At 39.9% G+C, this 14,118-nt stretch overlaps 1 pseudogene across 1 annotated transcript; it reads right to left on the reverse strand.

The window, feature by feature from the left end:
* Nucleotides 1-396: 396 nt before the first annotated feature.
* Nucleotides 397-1,258, reverse strand: LOC311619688 (cyclin-C-like; annotated as a pseudogene). Its single transcript has 2 exons — nt 974-1,258; nt 397-861 (listed from the first exon to the last, which is right to left on the reverse strand). The product of its transcript is annotated as a cyclin-C-like (transcript).
* Nucleotides 1,259-14,118: the final 12,860 nt, after the last annotated feature.

Below are 14,118 nucleotides of genomic sequence, written 5' to 3' on the forward strand. Positions count from 1 at the left end.
TCATATATTTTACTTTTTATTTCCTTTTTGATCCTTCAATGACCAAAGAGAATTTTAAACAAGTTATGTTTCATGTTTCCTGGCTTAATAAAAGACTACAATTATTATTATCCATATTAAGAAGAAATTATACTAGGCAAAAGATATTAATTTTGAAATGTTTATCTGTAGGTCCCCTTAGAACCTTTCCAAACTTTTATGATCAAGTGCCTTTAGCCAAGTATGTACTAGAATCCAATTAGATAAGGAAAAACTTATTTGCATAATAAAGCCTCTTCCCAATATGCTTGATAGAAACGAGCTATTCATATTTACTTGTGTTACATTGAAGACATTACTGAAATCTGTCCAATAGTTTATTTCCAACTGGTCCACTACAGAATTCTTAGGAATGTTTTAAAATTGGCTGTAGCTAGAATTCTGATTTCCATTTGGATTCTGCTCTCCTTCACTGTTCAAATGAGGTTTGGATTTTGGCATCTTTTGCTAAGAATAGTGGCCATCTCTTTTCTCTCATCAAAATTGTTTCACAATTCATATAACTTTAAAATAACCTTGAATTATTTCTAAAATATTCTCCATATCCACAGAAAGCTCAGAAAACTACTATCTGGTATCTTCCTGCTGTACAACACAGGCTAATGTAGGCAAGCTAAAGCAATCATGAAAGGAGGATACAGTAGGCAAAGATCCATTCTGTAAGTATCATTCACTATCCTCCATGCAAGGTGAAACAACATGTCTTCTTGACCTATACTCTGCACATACTGGAGAAAAAGAGGTCTATAGGGATGTTACACTATCAAGCAAAAATCCATTAGTTCTTAAATATACAATTCACATTCTAATATATGGTTCATCCTATAAGAAAAAAAAAGTATTATAGTTAATTATTTAGCAGAATATTTACAAGTTTCTGTTGACCTATTGAGCATGACTACTAAATATTATGTAATAATAAAAAGCATTTATCATTAAAAAAAATCCTTTTGGAAAGGCATATGAAAACCTAGTTTTTAATATACAAGTAGCAGCAGAAATCAGTCTTACATTTGAGACAACTCCAAATTCCTCTACTTTGGATGCCAAAAACACACATGTAGAAGCCATTAATATGGAATCTATACTTTTCAAAGAATACCTGGCATAGAATATCTTGAAATAGACTGTAGCAGTGGCAATAACTTGTTGTCTTAATTTAAAATGTTCACCTAATGCTTGTAAAACATTTGTAAAAAATATTTGTAATTTTCAGTATTCTTCTGAGAGAAACTTTAAGTCCTTTGGCATCCCATCCACAGATCTTGTTCATCAAAAACCCATTGCAAATAATGGGAGCTCTGCCAAAAATTGCCAGCCATGGAACACAGCTTTCTTATCTGATAAAAACAAACAAACAAAACAAACAAACAAACAAACAAAAAACACCAGCAGTGGAGCTTCCATAGGCTCTGCCCACCCCCCAACCTGCTCCTCCAGCGTGTAATATGTTTTTATTTTTATTTTCTCTCACTTAATTTCATAGCAAACTTCCTTTTGTAAAGAATGAGTGAAGAAAGCTTATCCACAGCTGAGTCAGCAGTTGGAAGAACAGAACACCCAGTAGGATACTTTGGTAGTGATCAGTATTCCAGCTAGAGTAAATAAAGGTTGAGGGGATGGAAAGAGGGCACATAAAAACTTACTTTCCTTCTGAATTTTCTTTGCTTGCATGGTTGATTTGTTGTCTAAAAATTGGGTGCTTGGAAACCAATATTATTTCTATAAGAGAAACAACCTGCAACATAATTTTCCAATGGGGCTTATTTAAAATGCAGATTATAGGTCCCACATGAGGTTCTGCTATGATGGGGCCCAAGTGTTTTTATTTTTAACTAGAGGCTCAATGCACAAAATTCATGCAATAGTAATAGGCCTTCCTTCCCCCGGCTGCTGGCACTGACTTCCATCTAGCACCCGCAACCAGTGCTTCCCTCACAGCCCTGGCTTTGTCTGGAAGGTCATCCCGAAGGATGTCTGGTCTAATTAGCATATTACGCTTTTATTATAATAAAAAACTAGAGGCCCAGTGCACAAAATTTGTGCACGGGGTTGGGGGGGTGGGTCCCCTCAGCCTAGCCTGCACCCTCTTCAATCTGGAATCCCTCTCACAATCCAGGACTGCTGGCTCCCAACTGCTCACCTGCCTCTCTTCCTGATTGCCCCTAACTGCTTCTGCCTGACAGCCTGATCACCCCCTAACCACTCCCATGCCAGCCTGATTGATGTCTAACTGCTCCCCTGCCAGCCTGTTTGCCCCCAACTTTCCTCCTCTGTCAGCCTGGTCACCCCTAACTGCCCTCCCCTGCAGGCTTGATTGCCCCCAACTGCCCTGCCTTACAGGCATAGACCCTCCCAACTGCCCTCCCCTGCTGGCCATCTTGTGGTGGCTATCTTGTGTCCACATGGGGGCAGGACCTTTGACCACATGGGGGCAGCTATCTTGATCTTGTGTGTTGGAGTGATGGTCAATCTGCATATTACTCTTTTATTAGATAGGATAGAGGCCTGGTGCAGAGATGGGGCTAGCTAATTTGCCCTGAAGGGTGTCCCAGATCAGGGTGGGGGTTCCCGGTGTGGGGTGGCCTGGATGAGAGGCCTCTGGTGGTTTTCAGGCCGGCCATGTCCCCCTGGTGACCCAAGCAGAGACCCTGGTATCTGTGATATATTTATCTTCTACAATTGAAACTTTGTAGTCTGGAGTGGAGGCCTAGGCCTGCCAGGGCAGGTGGAAAGCTTGGCTTCCTCTATTGTTGGGGAAACCCACGCCTCCCTCCTGCTCTCTGTGGCAGCAGCCATTTTGTTTGGGATTAATTTGCATACTCACTCTGATTGGCTGGTGGGCATAGCAGGGTGATGGTTAATTTGCATATTACTCTTATTAGGTAGGATTGTTTTTTCTTTTATGAGAAACATCAATTTTGTTGAATTACAATTTACATGTAATAATATGCACCCACTTTAAATGCACAGTTCAATAAATTTTGATAAATATATACAACCATGTAGTCAAAATTTCCATCACTGCAGAAAGTAGCCTCATGCCCCATTGCAGTAAATTACTTTCCTTCTCAGCCCCAGTCAACTGCTGATATGCTTTCTGACAAGATAAATAAATATTGCCTATCTTGAATCTACACTAATAAAAGAGAAAAATGCTAATTGACTGTACCTTCGCTACAGCCAATCAGGAGTGATATGCAAATTAACCCAGCAAAGTTGGCAGGTAAACTTACATATGCAGGTGGCAGAGGCAGAGGTCCTATGTGGCTGATGGAGTTGGGAACATGGGTAGGCAGTGGGGGGCAGCGGTTGAAGCCACTGGTGGATCCAAGCTGAGATGGGAACCCGGGCAGGCAGCATCAGGCTGCCATACCACCTGCCCAGGTCCAAGCCACCCTGAGATTGTGGGATCAAGAGCCCATGTCCAAGCAGTCCCATGATCATGGGACAAAGATCCCAGGTCCAAGCCACCCTGTGATCATGGGGTGAACAGGCCAGGCAGAGCCTGGCCAAGCTGTCCTGCAATCCCGAGTAAAAAAGCTGCTCTGCTGACCAATCTGCGCTATGGACCTGTTCCCTTCTAGCTTGCAGCCATGGGAAGTCTCCCCCTCCCCAGAGTTTGGAGCACCAGCCCAGGTTTACACAGGGGCCTGGTCCTGACTGTGGGGGTGAGTTCCTGCAGGCTGGGATTTGATCCTTATGCATTAGCAGTAGGAGACCAGTGCCTTTGTTATTGCTGTGTGTCCGGGTTTTAATTGGACAAATACCCAGTGGTCTCAGTGGCCAGCTTAGCACAATCTTTTAGGAGGAGAATTCTGTCTGAGTTTCCTCAAATTCCTTCAGCCCCTACTCACCCCTCTGTAAAAGTGCATAACAAGTAAGACCCTTAAATAAAAATCAGCTGCTTCATGAGTATGGCATCCCTTCCTATTTTAAAGGAAGCTGAGTTCCATGTGTACTATGCTATGATATCTGAGGCACAGGACAAGGGAGGCCCTAAGTGTACTATACTTTGATATTTGAGTCATTCTTTATTGTTCGGCATAATTTATTTCTGTATACCTCAGTTTTGTAATAGTTAAATTAGTAGAATAATACATCTTACTATAAAATATTACTAGAAGATCAAATGATCAGGTGACATTTATTGTTATTTTCTATAAATGAACACAATCTCTGGTATGCTAAAGTGATAGGTATTACAGAAATATTCAGATAGAGTACTTTATATATTCTGGAAAGTAATTTTGGTCACATGTATGCATTACAAATGTTTTCTCCAGTCAGTTGTTTGCTTTTTCATTTTCTTGACATTGACTTTTGAAGAGCAAAGGTTTATATTTCAATAAAAAAAACTTAACATTTTTTATTTTATAGTTTGTGCTTTTTGTGTCATATCTAAAAATTCTTTGCCTATCCCAAAGTCAAAAACACATTATTCTATGCTTACTTCTAGAAGTTTTATCACTTTTGCTTTTATGTTTAGGTCCATGATCCATTTCAGTGTAATTTTTGTGTTTGGTATAAACAGTCAAAGTTCGTTTCTTCCCTAAATGTTTGGAAATTAATCATTGAAACCACATCAACCTGGAGGTTTCTTTTGAATTTATTTTTGTTGTTGACAGTATTGCAGATGTCTCTCCATGTCACTTTATAACACTTGGATTCTTTAAGACAATTTGTCTTCCAGCTATTGTTTTCTCTTGTTTAGTGTCCAGTCTTCCTTGAGTTTTTTACTTTCTCCTCTCTTTAGAGTAGCAACCTACCTTCTCTGCTGCTGTCCTCTTTTGTGCATGAATTTGCATGAAGAAAGGAGGCACGGAGAAGAGGGATGCTGGCTTGCATGGGAGATGTGTCCATTGACCAGGCACATGTATCTCACATCGTATCCTCTTCAGAAGGATCTAAATGTAAGTTCTACTGATGGATTTATGACCTTGGACAGAACAGAGCTTCATGGACATCACAGACTTGGGCAAACATGGGTGCCCCATCTTGGGGATATTTACTGAACAGTTTTCAGAGGTGATTACATACGTCTTAGCTTGCTTCTTTAGTTTTCTAGATAAAATGTTGGGGTATGTATATTGGTGCTATAGGAGCTACTCTTTGTCAGTGTCTGAGATTTGAAAAAGACATTTCTTCTGTGACTTGAGAGAGCAGCCTTCTTTATTTTCTGGTCATTCTGTCTCTATCTATCTATCTATCTATCTATCTATCTATCTATCTATCATCTATCTATCCATCCACCCAACCACCCTTTCATTCACCCATTCATCCATCCATCCATTATCTACCTATCTCTTCTCTTTTTGTACCAAATCCTACTAGATTTTAAACTCCTTGAGGGCTGGAATAATATGTTAAATGGTTCTGTAACATTTCCTTTAAAATTGTTATTGTTGAAAGTATTACATATGTCCCCATCCCCCCCCACACACACACACCCCATTGAGCTCCTCTAACTTGCCCCACTCCTGCCCCAGGCCTTCTTCACCCTATTGTCTATATCCATGGGTTATGCATATATGTATAAAGTATAAAGTTATTTGGTTGATCTCATCCCTCCCACCCACCTTCCCCCATCTTCCCTCTGAGATTCCACAGTCTGTTCCATGCTCCTATGTTTTTGGATCTATTTTGTTTTGATTGGACCACTTAATCCATTTACATTTAAGATTGTAATTACATTGATAGGTACTGATTTATTGTCATTTTAATTCTTTATGCCTGTTTCTCTCTCTCAGAGAACAAATATGCTAATTAGACTGTGTCCTTTTGGATGACCTTCTGAACAAAGCTGGGGCTGTGAGGGAAGCAAGTGTCGGCAGCTAGGGGAAGAAAAGCCTACTCTTTTTTTTTTCTCTCCTTCCAATTTTTAAAAATAAATCTTTATTGTTCAGATTATTACAATTGTTTCTCCTTTTTCCCCCCCTTAACTCCCCTCCACCGGGTTCCCAACCCACCATCTGCCCTTACCTCCCCCACACTGTCCTCATCCATAGGTGTATGATTTTTGTTCAATCTCTTCCCATATCCCCCTAACAGACACCCCTTTCCCCCTGAGAATTATCAATCCATTCCCATTCTATGCCCCTGATTCTATTATATTCACCAATTTATTCTGTTCCTTGGGTTTTTAATTCACTTGACTTTTAGATTCACTTGTTGATAGATATGTATTTGTTGTTCAAATTTTTTATCTTTATTTTTTCTTCTTCTTCCTCTTCTTAAAGAATACCTTTCAGCATTTCATATAATACTGGTTTGGTGATGATGAACTTCTTTAGCTTTTTCTTATCTATGAAGCTCTTTATCTGACCTTCAATTCTGAATGATAACTTTGCTGGAGTAATCTTGGTTGTAGGTTCTTGCTATTCATCACTTTGAATATTTCTTGCAACTCTCGTCTGGCCTGCATAGTTTCTGTTGAGAAATCAGCTGACAATCATATGGGTGCTCCCTTTTAAGTAACTACCCTGTTTCCCCAAAAATAAGACAGTGTCTTATATTAATTTTTGCTCCCAAAGATGCGCTAGGTCTTATTTTCAGGGGATGTCTTATTTTTCCATGAAGAAGAATACGGTACACATTTATTGTTAAATGAAAATAAAGGAAATGTATTACCTGTATACGGTACGGTAGTTGTCAACACAAACCAGACAAACTGTGAATCCTACAGTATCAAAAATTTACTCATTTATTCAATGATAATCATGTCATCATCTTCTGGAACATCATCATAACAATCCAATTTCTGAATTTCCTGGTGAATTTCTTGTGACTCCATTTCTTTCAGAATCAGTGGACCAAATCTCTCATGTTTAGCCTGGGGAGGAGGGCTTATTTTCGGGGGGGATGCCTTATATTTCACTCAGAAGGAAACCTGTAAGTAGGTCTTATTTTCGGGGAAACACGGTAACTGTTTTTCTCTTGCTGCTTGTAAGATTCTCTCTTTGTCTTTTGCCCTTGGCATTTTAATTATGATGTGTCTTGTGGTCCTCTTTGGATTCCTTTTGTTTGGGGTTCTGTGCGCTTCCTGGAGTTGTATGTCTATTTCTTTCACCAGGTGGCGGAAATTTTCAATCATTATTTCTTTCAATAGGTTTTCAGTATCTTGCTCTCTCTCTTCTTCTGGCACCCCCATAATTTTGATGTTGGTACGCTTGAAGTTGTCCCAGAGGCTTCTTACACTATCTTCAACTTTCTGGATTCTCTTCTCTTCTTGCTTTTCTGGAGGTGTGTCCTTTGCCTCTTGGTATTCCAAATAGTTGACTTGATTCTTGTGTTCCTCTAGTCTTCAGTTGGGTCTCTATATGATATTTTTTATTTCAGTTAGTGTATGTTTAATTTCTAGTTGGTCCTTTTTCATATCCTAGAGGGTCTCATTAAATTTATCAGCCTTTTCTAGGAAATTCTTGAAAAACCTTATAACCATGTATTGAACTCAATATCCAGTCATTTGTTCTCCGCCATTTCTTTTGTTTGAGATCTGTTTCCTTGTCTCGGCATTTTCATTGCTTCCCTGAGTTGGTAGGGTGGCTTTGTGTGCTAGTTGTCCTATATGGTTCAATGGGTTAGCCTCCCAGTTACCTGAGGTGGATACTCTTGATTCACCCCTTTGTGAACTGTGTGTTCAACCTTGTTGTAGTTAAGTCTTGATTGTTGTTGGAGTCACTGGGTGGAATTGACGACCTACAGGCCAATTGGCTGTGAGGACCGGCTGTGTCTATAACAGAAGAATTCCTGTGCTGGAGATACATTTATGGGGCAAGACTTGTTCCAGTGGGGCTTTGGTGCTCACTGAGTCTGCCTCTTGAATGTCTCTCTTATGAGAGTAGTTGAAATCTGGTGTTGTCTCACACAGACCACTTGATACACTAGTTTCTGGATCTCCAATGGGGTGCAGGTCAGTTACTGTCTGAGGCCACCCAGCAGGAGTTACAGCAAAAACTACAATTTCTCCTCTTTGCTTGGGATTTGGAGGTTTTTGGAGCTGTCTGACTGGAGCTGCAGTTTATTTGGTTAAGCTTCGACAGGGCAGGTCATTTATATGCAAAAGCTGCTGCTGTGAGCTTGGGTGTGTTTATATTGATAGATTGTGCAGGACGAGGTCTCAGGGCAGGGCAGGGTCTCAGAGTGTCACTAGGCTAGAGTGTTGCAAACAGTGATGGTTGCTATTCTGCCTTCTCTGCCTCTCTGCATTTCCATGTCCCCACGTCCCACACCGCAATAAGCAATGATTGCTGGGTGCACCTCTGCAAGAAAGTCACCCTCACTTTCCAACCCAATGGCCAACAGTCCAGCTTTCCCCCATAAGTATCTGGGTCTCCTGTGTCTCCCCAGAAACTGGATTTTAGAGTGATCGGGAGTTTGTCTCCCTGCAGGTTGAATAAAAGCTGCGTGCCCAGTCGCCCGCCACCAGCCCAGTTCCCATGCCTCAGTACCTCCGCTTTTTAGCGCTTGTGCTCTTTACTCTTTCCTTCTAGTTGTAGAACTTCCACTCAGTCAGCTTTCCCGTGGTTCTGGGTGATAGACGTTTTGTCTTTTAGTTGTAGTTTTGAAATTGTTGTGCAAGGCAGCAGTTTAGATGTTTACCTATGCTGCCATCTTGGTTTTTCCTCTCCTAGGAAAGCCTACTCTTGCACAAATTTTGTGTATCTCGCCTCTAGTGTGTGTGTGTGTGTATGTGTTTCTTCTCATTACAGCAGGCCCTTTAGCATTTCTTGCAATGCTGGTTTGTGATGATAAACTCCTTTAGCTTTTTTTGTCTAGGAAGCTCTTTTATTTCATCATCTATTTTGAATGACAGCATTGCTGGAAATAGTAATCTTGGTTTCAGATCCTTGCTTTTAATTACTTTTACTACTTCATGCCATTTCCTTCTGGCCTGTAGAGTTTTTTATGAGAAATCAGCTGACAGCTTTATGAAAGCTCCTTTGTAGGTAACAAATTGCTTTTATCTTGTTGTCTTTAAGATTCTCTCATCTTTAATTTTTGGTATTTTAATTATAATGTGTCTGAGTGTGGGCCTATTTGGGTTCTTCTTGCTTGGAACTCTCTGTGGTTCCTGGACTTGTGTGAATTTTTCCTTCACCAGGTTAGGGAAGTTTTCTGTCATTATTTCTTCAAACACATTCTCTATACCTTACTCACTTTCTTCCCCATCTAGTACTTCTATTATGCGAATATTATTACATTTCATATTGTCCTATAGCTCCCTTAAGCTGTCCTTCTGTTTTTTAATTTTTTTCTTTTGGTTCTCTGATTGAATGATTTTTTTTCTACCCAGTTTTCTAATTCACTGATCTGATCCTCAGCTTCCCCTAATCTGCTGTGTATTTCTTTCAATGTGTTCTTTATTAGTGCTATGTCATTCTTTATTTCCAACTGGCCATTTTTTTCATAGTTACTATATCTTTATGCATGCTGTTGAGCATTTTTTGCCATCATGATTCCTAACTCTATATCTGATAAAATTTTTATCTCCATTTTGTTTAGCTCTTCTTCTGGAGAAATCTCTTGTTCTTTATTTTGGGGGTTGTTTTTTTGTCTCTCCATTTTAGCTGTCTGTTTGGGTTTGTGTCTTTGCGTTAGGTAGATCTGCTGTGACTCCTAATCTCTAATGCAGGACAATGTCAGACACTGTTTGTGACTGGCTCTGAGTACCCTGATTGGAACTATCAGCAATCCACAGCTTGTGGCTCCCTCTGCTGGGACTGAGTGTCTTTAGAAAGGACAAAGATGTGCACCATGTTCTGCTTTTCCTAGCCCAGGCCCAAAGGGAGATCAGGCAAAGACTCAGAGCTTCCAGGGGTCCTCCTCTACCTGCAGTCAATTAACACTCAGTCTTTATTATCCTCCAGCTACCACGGGGTAGGGGGAGAGGTCTTTCACTGGGGTGGGGCAACAGCCTTCTCCCCTGGCAAAAACCACCTGGATAGCAAAGGTCCATGAAGAAAGATGTCCTCCTCAGCGTGAAGGAATAGCTCAGCACAGGAAACCGGGGTAGCTTTCCTCCAAGCTCCAACCTCATAGCCCCAACTCTGGCTTTGCTTGCACAACTCTAGTCAACTATGCCCTACCTTTTTTAAGGCCCAAAGTGAGTGGCTGCACACAAAATGTTGTGTATTGGCCCTTTAAGAGGATGCCTGCATTTCTAGCTGTCTTTCCCTGGCAGACAACAACCCTGCTGCTTTTCACAGCCAGAAGTTATATGGGCACCTCTCTCAGTTTGGTGCTCTGGGCTGGGAGCCCAACTTTGGATTTTGACCCCAGAATTCTCAGTGGGAACCCTCACAGCTGAGATATCACTCCAAACTTCAGCTGCTGTCTGTGGGAGCCTAGGAAGCCCTTTTGTGCCTCTACTCTTCCTACCTATCTCTATGCAGTCTCCACTTTCCATCCTTGGTTATTAGGGTTCTCTCTTGCTAGTCCTCAGTTGATTTTTTAGGGTGGGTTTCTTGAATTTTAGTTGTATTTCTAGTTTGGTCCTGGGAGTTTCAGTGTAGCTTCCACTTACTCTGCTGCCATTTTGGAATTTCTTTATGGGAATATTTTTAACTACAAATTCAAATTCTTGGACAGATATGGAGTTATTAAAATATTTTATTTCTTTGTGTATCCATTTTGTTAATTTGTGTTGCTGGTAGACAGAATGTTATCCCAAAATGTGTGTGCCTTAATCTTCAAAACCTGTGAATAGATTACCTTACTAGGCAAAAGCAACTTTAAATGTATGGTTGAGTTAAGGTCTTAAAATGGGAAGATTATCTTGGATTATCTGCATGAGTCTAATGTGATCATCAAAGTCTATGAATGAGGTGAGAGTGTCAGAAAGAAGGTGTGACAACAGAAGCAGAGGTCAGAGTGAAGCAATTGCTATTTGCGAAACAGAAGCCAAATAATGCAGGTAGCCTACAAAGGTTGGAAAAGGGAGGCAGACAGATCCTACTTCAGTGCCTCCAGAGGGAGGAATTTAATCCTGCAAATACCTTGATTTTAGGCAGGTGAAACCTATTTTAGACTTCTGACTTCTGGAACTGTAAGATAATAGCGTTGTGTTGTTTTAAGTCACTATGCTTATGGTAATTGAACAGCAGTAGTAGGAAATGTGTACAAGTGTCTTTCATGAATGTAACCATTTCATCTGAGCTGTCAAAGTTGTTGTCATGAAGTTGTTTCCTATTAGCTTTTTAATGTTTGTAGTCTGTGTGATGATGTCTCCTTTTTCATTCCTGATATTACTAATTTGTATATTTTGAAAATTATATTAGATAAAGACTTATTTATATGTGTCATTGATTTTTTCACTATAGTTTGTTCATTTTATTTCTTTTTTTTTTAATATATTTTATTGATTTTTACAGAGAGGAAGGGAGAAAGATAGAGAGCTATTGTAGAAACGTCGATGAGAGAGAAACATCGACCAGCTGCCTCTTGCACACCCCCTACTGGGGATGTGCCCGCAACCAACGTACATGCCCCTGACCGGAATCGAACCCAGGACCTTTCAGTCCACAGACCGATGCTCTACCACTGAGCCAAACCGGTTTCGGCAGTTTGTTCATTTTCTATTTCACCAACATATTCTCTATATTTCCCCCATTTTCTACCTACTTTTGTGTCTATTTGCTCATTCTCTTCCTCTTCCTCTTCCTCTTCTTCCACCCTCTCCTTTTCTTTCTCCTCCTTCTTCTTTAAATCCTCACCAGAGAATATTTTCCCCATTGATTTCTAGAGAGAGTGAAAGAGGGAGAGGGGAGAGAAACATCAATGTGAGAGAGAAACATTGATGTGAGAGAGACACATTGATTGGTTGCCCCCCATATTAGCCCCTACAAGGTCTGGGGAATCTGAAACTGAGGTAAATGCCATTGACTTGGAATTAATTCATGGACTGATGCTCTAACCACACAGCAAACTAGCCAGGACTATTCTTTCACCTTTTAAAAAATACATTTTTTAAATTGATTTTAGAGAAGAATGGAGAGGAAGAAAAAAGCAGAAACATCTACAATGAGAAAATAACATCGAACAGCTGCCCCCTACACAACCCACATTGAGGACTGAGCCTCAGGCACATGCCCTAACTGGGAATCAAACTGTGACCTCCTGGTTCATAGGTCAATACTTAATCACTGAGCAACACTGGCCGGGCTTCTTCCATCTTCTTACGATGGAAGCTTAATTATTGAGTTTAAACCTTTCTCTTTTTTTTAAATATAAACACTTAAAAGCTTTAAAGTCACCACTAAGCATTGTTTTAGATGCATTTCAGAAATGTTTTCATTTTCATTCAGTGCAAATATTTTATAATTTTTTCATTACTTTCAAAAATCTTTCTATTATTGAGTTCTAATTTAATCTTTTTAAATTTATTGACATTTCTTTTGAACTTTTAAATGGTGCAATTGTGGTCCATTTTGCTGAGTGCCTCATGTACAATTGTCTGATATCTACTCCAGCTTGCTAATTAATAATGTTTGCATCACATAGCCAGGTGGCTCTGTTGTATTGTCATTTCATATACCAAAAGGTTCTGGGTTTGACCTCTTGTCAGGGTGCATATGGGAGGAAAACTGATTGATGCTTCTCTCTCACATCAATGTTTCTCTCTCTCTCTCTCTCTCCTCCCCCTTTCTCTCTCTCTAAAATCAATAAGCATGTCATTGTTCTGAGGATTAAATAAGAAGAAGAAGAAGAAATAATGTTTGCAAGTAGCTCCCAAATGGTTCATATTTTGGAAACCTGTGAGTATGTTACCTGACTTGGCAAAAGGGACTTTGTAAGTGCCATTAAAATTAAAGACTTCAGCCAAAACCGGTTTGGCTCAGTGGGTAGAGCATCGGCCTGTGGACTGAAGGGTCCCGGGTTCGATTCTGGTCAAGGGCATGTACCTTGGTTTCGGGCACATTCCCAGCACGGGGTGTGCAAGAGGCAGCTGATCGATGATTCTCTCTTGTCGATGTTTCTAACTCTCTATCCCTCTCTCTTCCTCTCTGTAAAAAATCAATAAAATATATATTTTTAAAAAATTAAAGACTTCATATAAATGGACTGAATTCACCAATAAAAGGACACATAGTAGCTGAATGGATCAAAAACCTATACCCAACAATATGCTGCCTCCAGGAGACATATCTAAGCTGCAAAGAAAAAGATAGACTCAAAAGTGAAAGGATGGAAAGTGATTCTCTAAGCAAATAGCATCCACAGAAAAGCATGTGTAGCTATATACTTATATCTGACAAAATAGATTTTAAGATAACAAAGGTAACAAGAGATAAAGATGAACATCTTATTTTATTCTTATATGTTTTTATTGATTTCAGAGAAACAGGAATGGAGAGGGAGAGAGAGAGAAACATGAATCAGTTGCCTTCCACACACAGCCTGGACCAGGAACTGATCCAGCAACCTGGGCATGTGCCCCGACCAGGAATCAAACCGGTGACCTTTTAGTGCATGAGATAACTCTCAACCAACTGAGCCATACTGGCCAGGGCAAATATGGATATTTTATAATTAAAAAGGGACACTATATCAAGAAGACATAACACTTCTCAATGTATAGGTACTCAATCAGGGAGCACCAAAATATATAAGACGGACTACTAACAGAACTAAAGGAAGACTGACAAAAACCCAATTATAGTTGGGGATTTAAATACTCCATTGACTGCTCTAGGCAAATCATTCAATCAGAAAGACCAATAAAGAAATATTGGCCTTAAATGACACACTAGACCATCTGAAATACTTGACATTTACAGAGACTTTCATCCCAGAGCATCAGATTAAACATTCTTCTCCAGTGCACATGGAACATTCTCAAGGATAGACCATATGTTGATTGGGTCACAACACTAGCATCAACAAATTCAAGATGATTGAAATTATACCAAGCATATTCTCTGACCACAATGCTTTGAAATTAGAAATCAACTGCAAAAAGGAAGCATAGAAATGCAAAATTATGTGGAGACTAAACAACATATTGATACTGGAGACTATGGGTCTGAGGCCACTGTCACTACTTGAGCCAAATTAAGCAGAGACAGAGTTGAATCTTAA

Source organism: Pipistrellus hanaki, assembly GCF_964339955.1.
Source record: "Pipistrellus hanaki genome assembly, chromosome: 3".
NCBI lineage: Eukaryota > Metazoa > Chordata > Mammalia > Chiroptera > Vespertilionidae > Pipistrellus > Pipistrellus hanaki.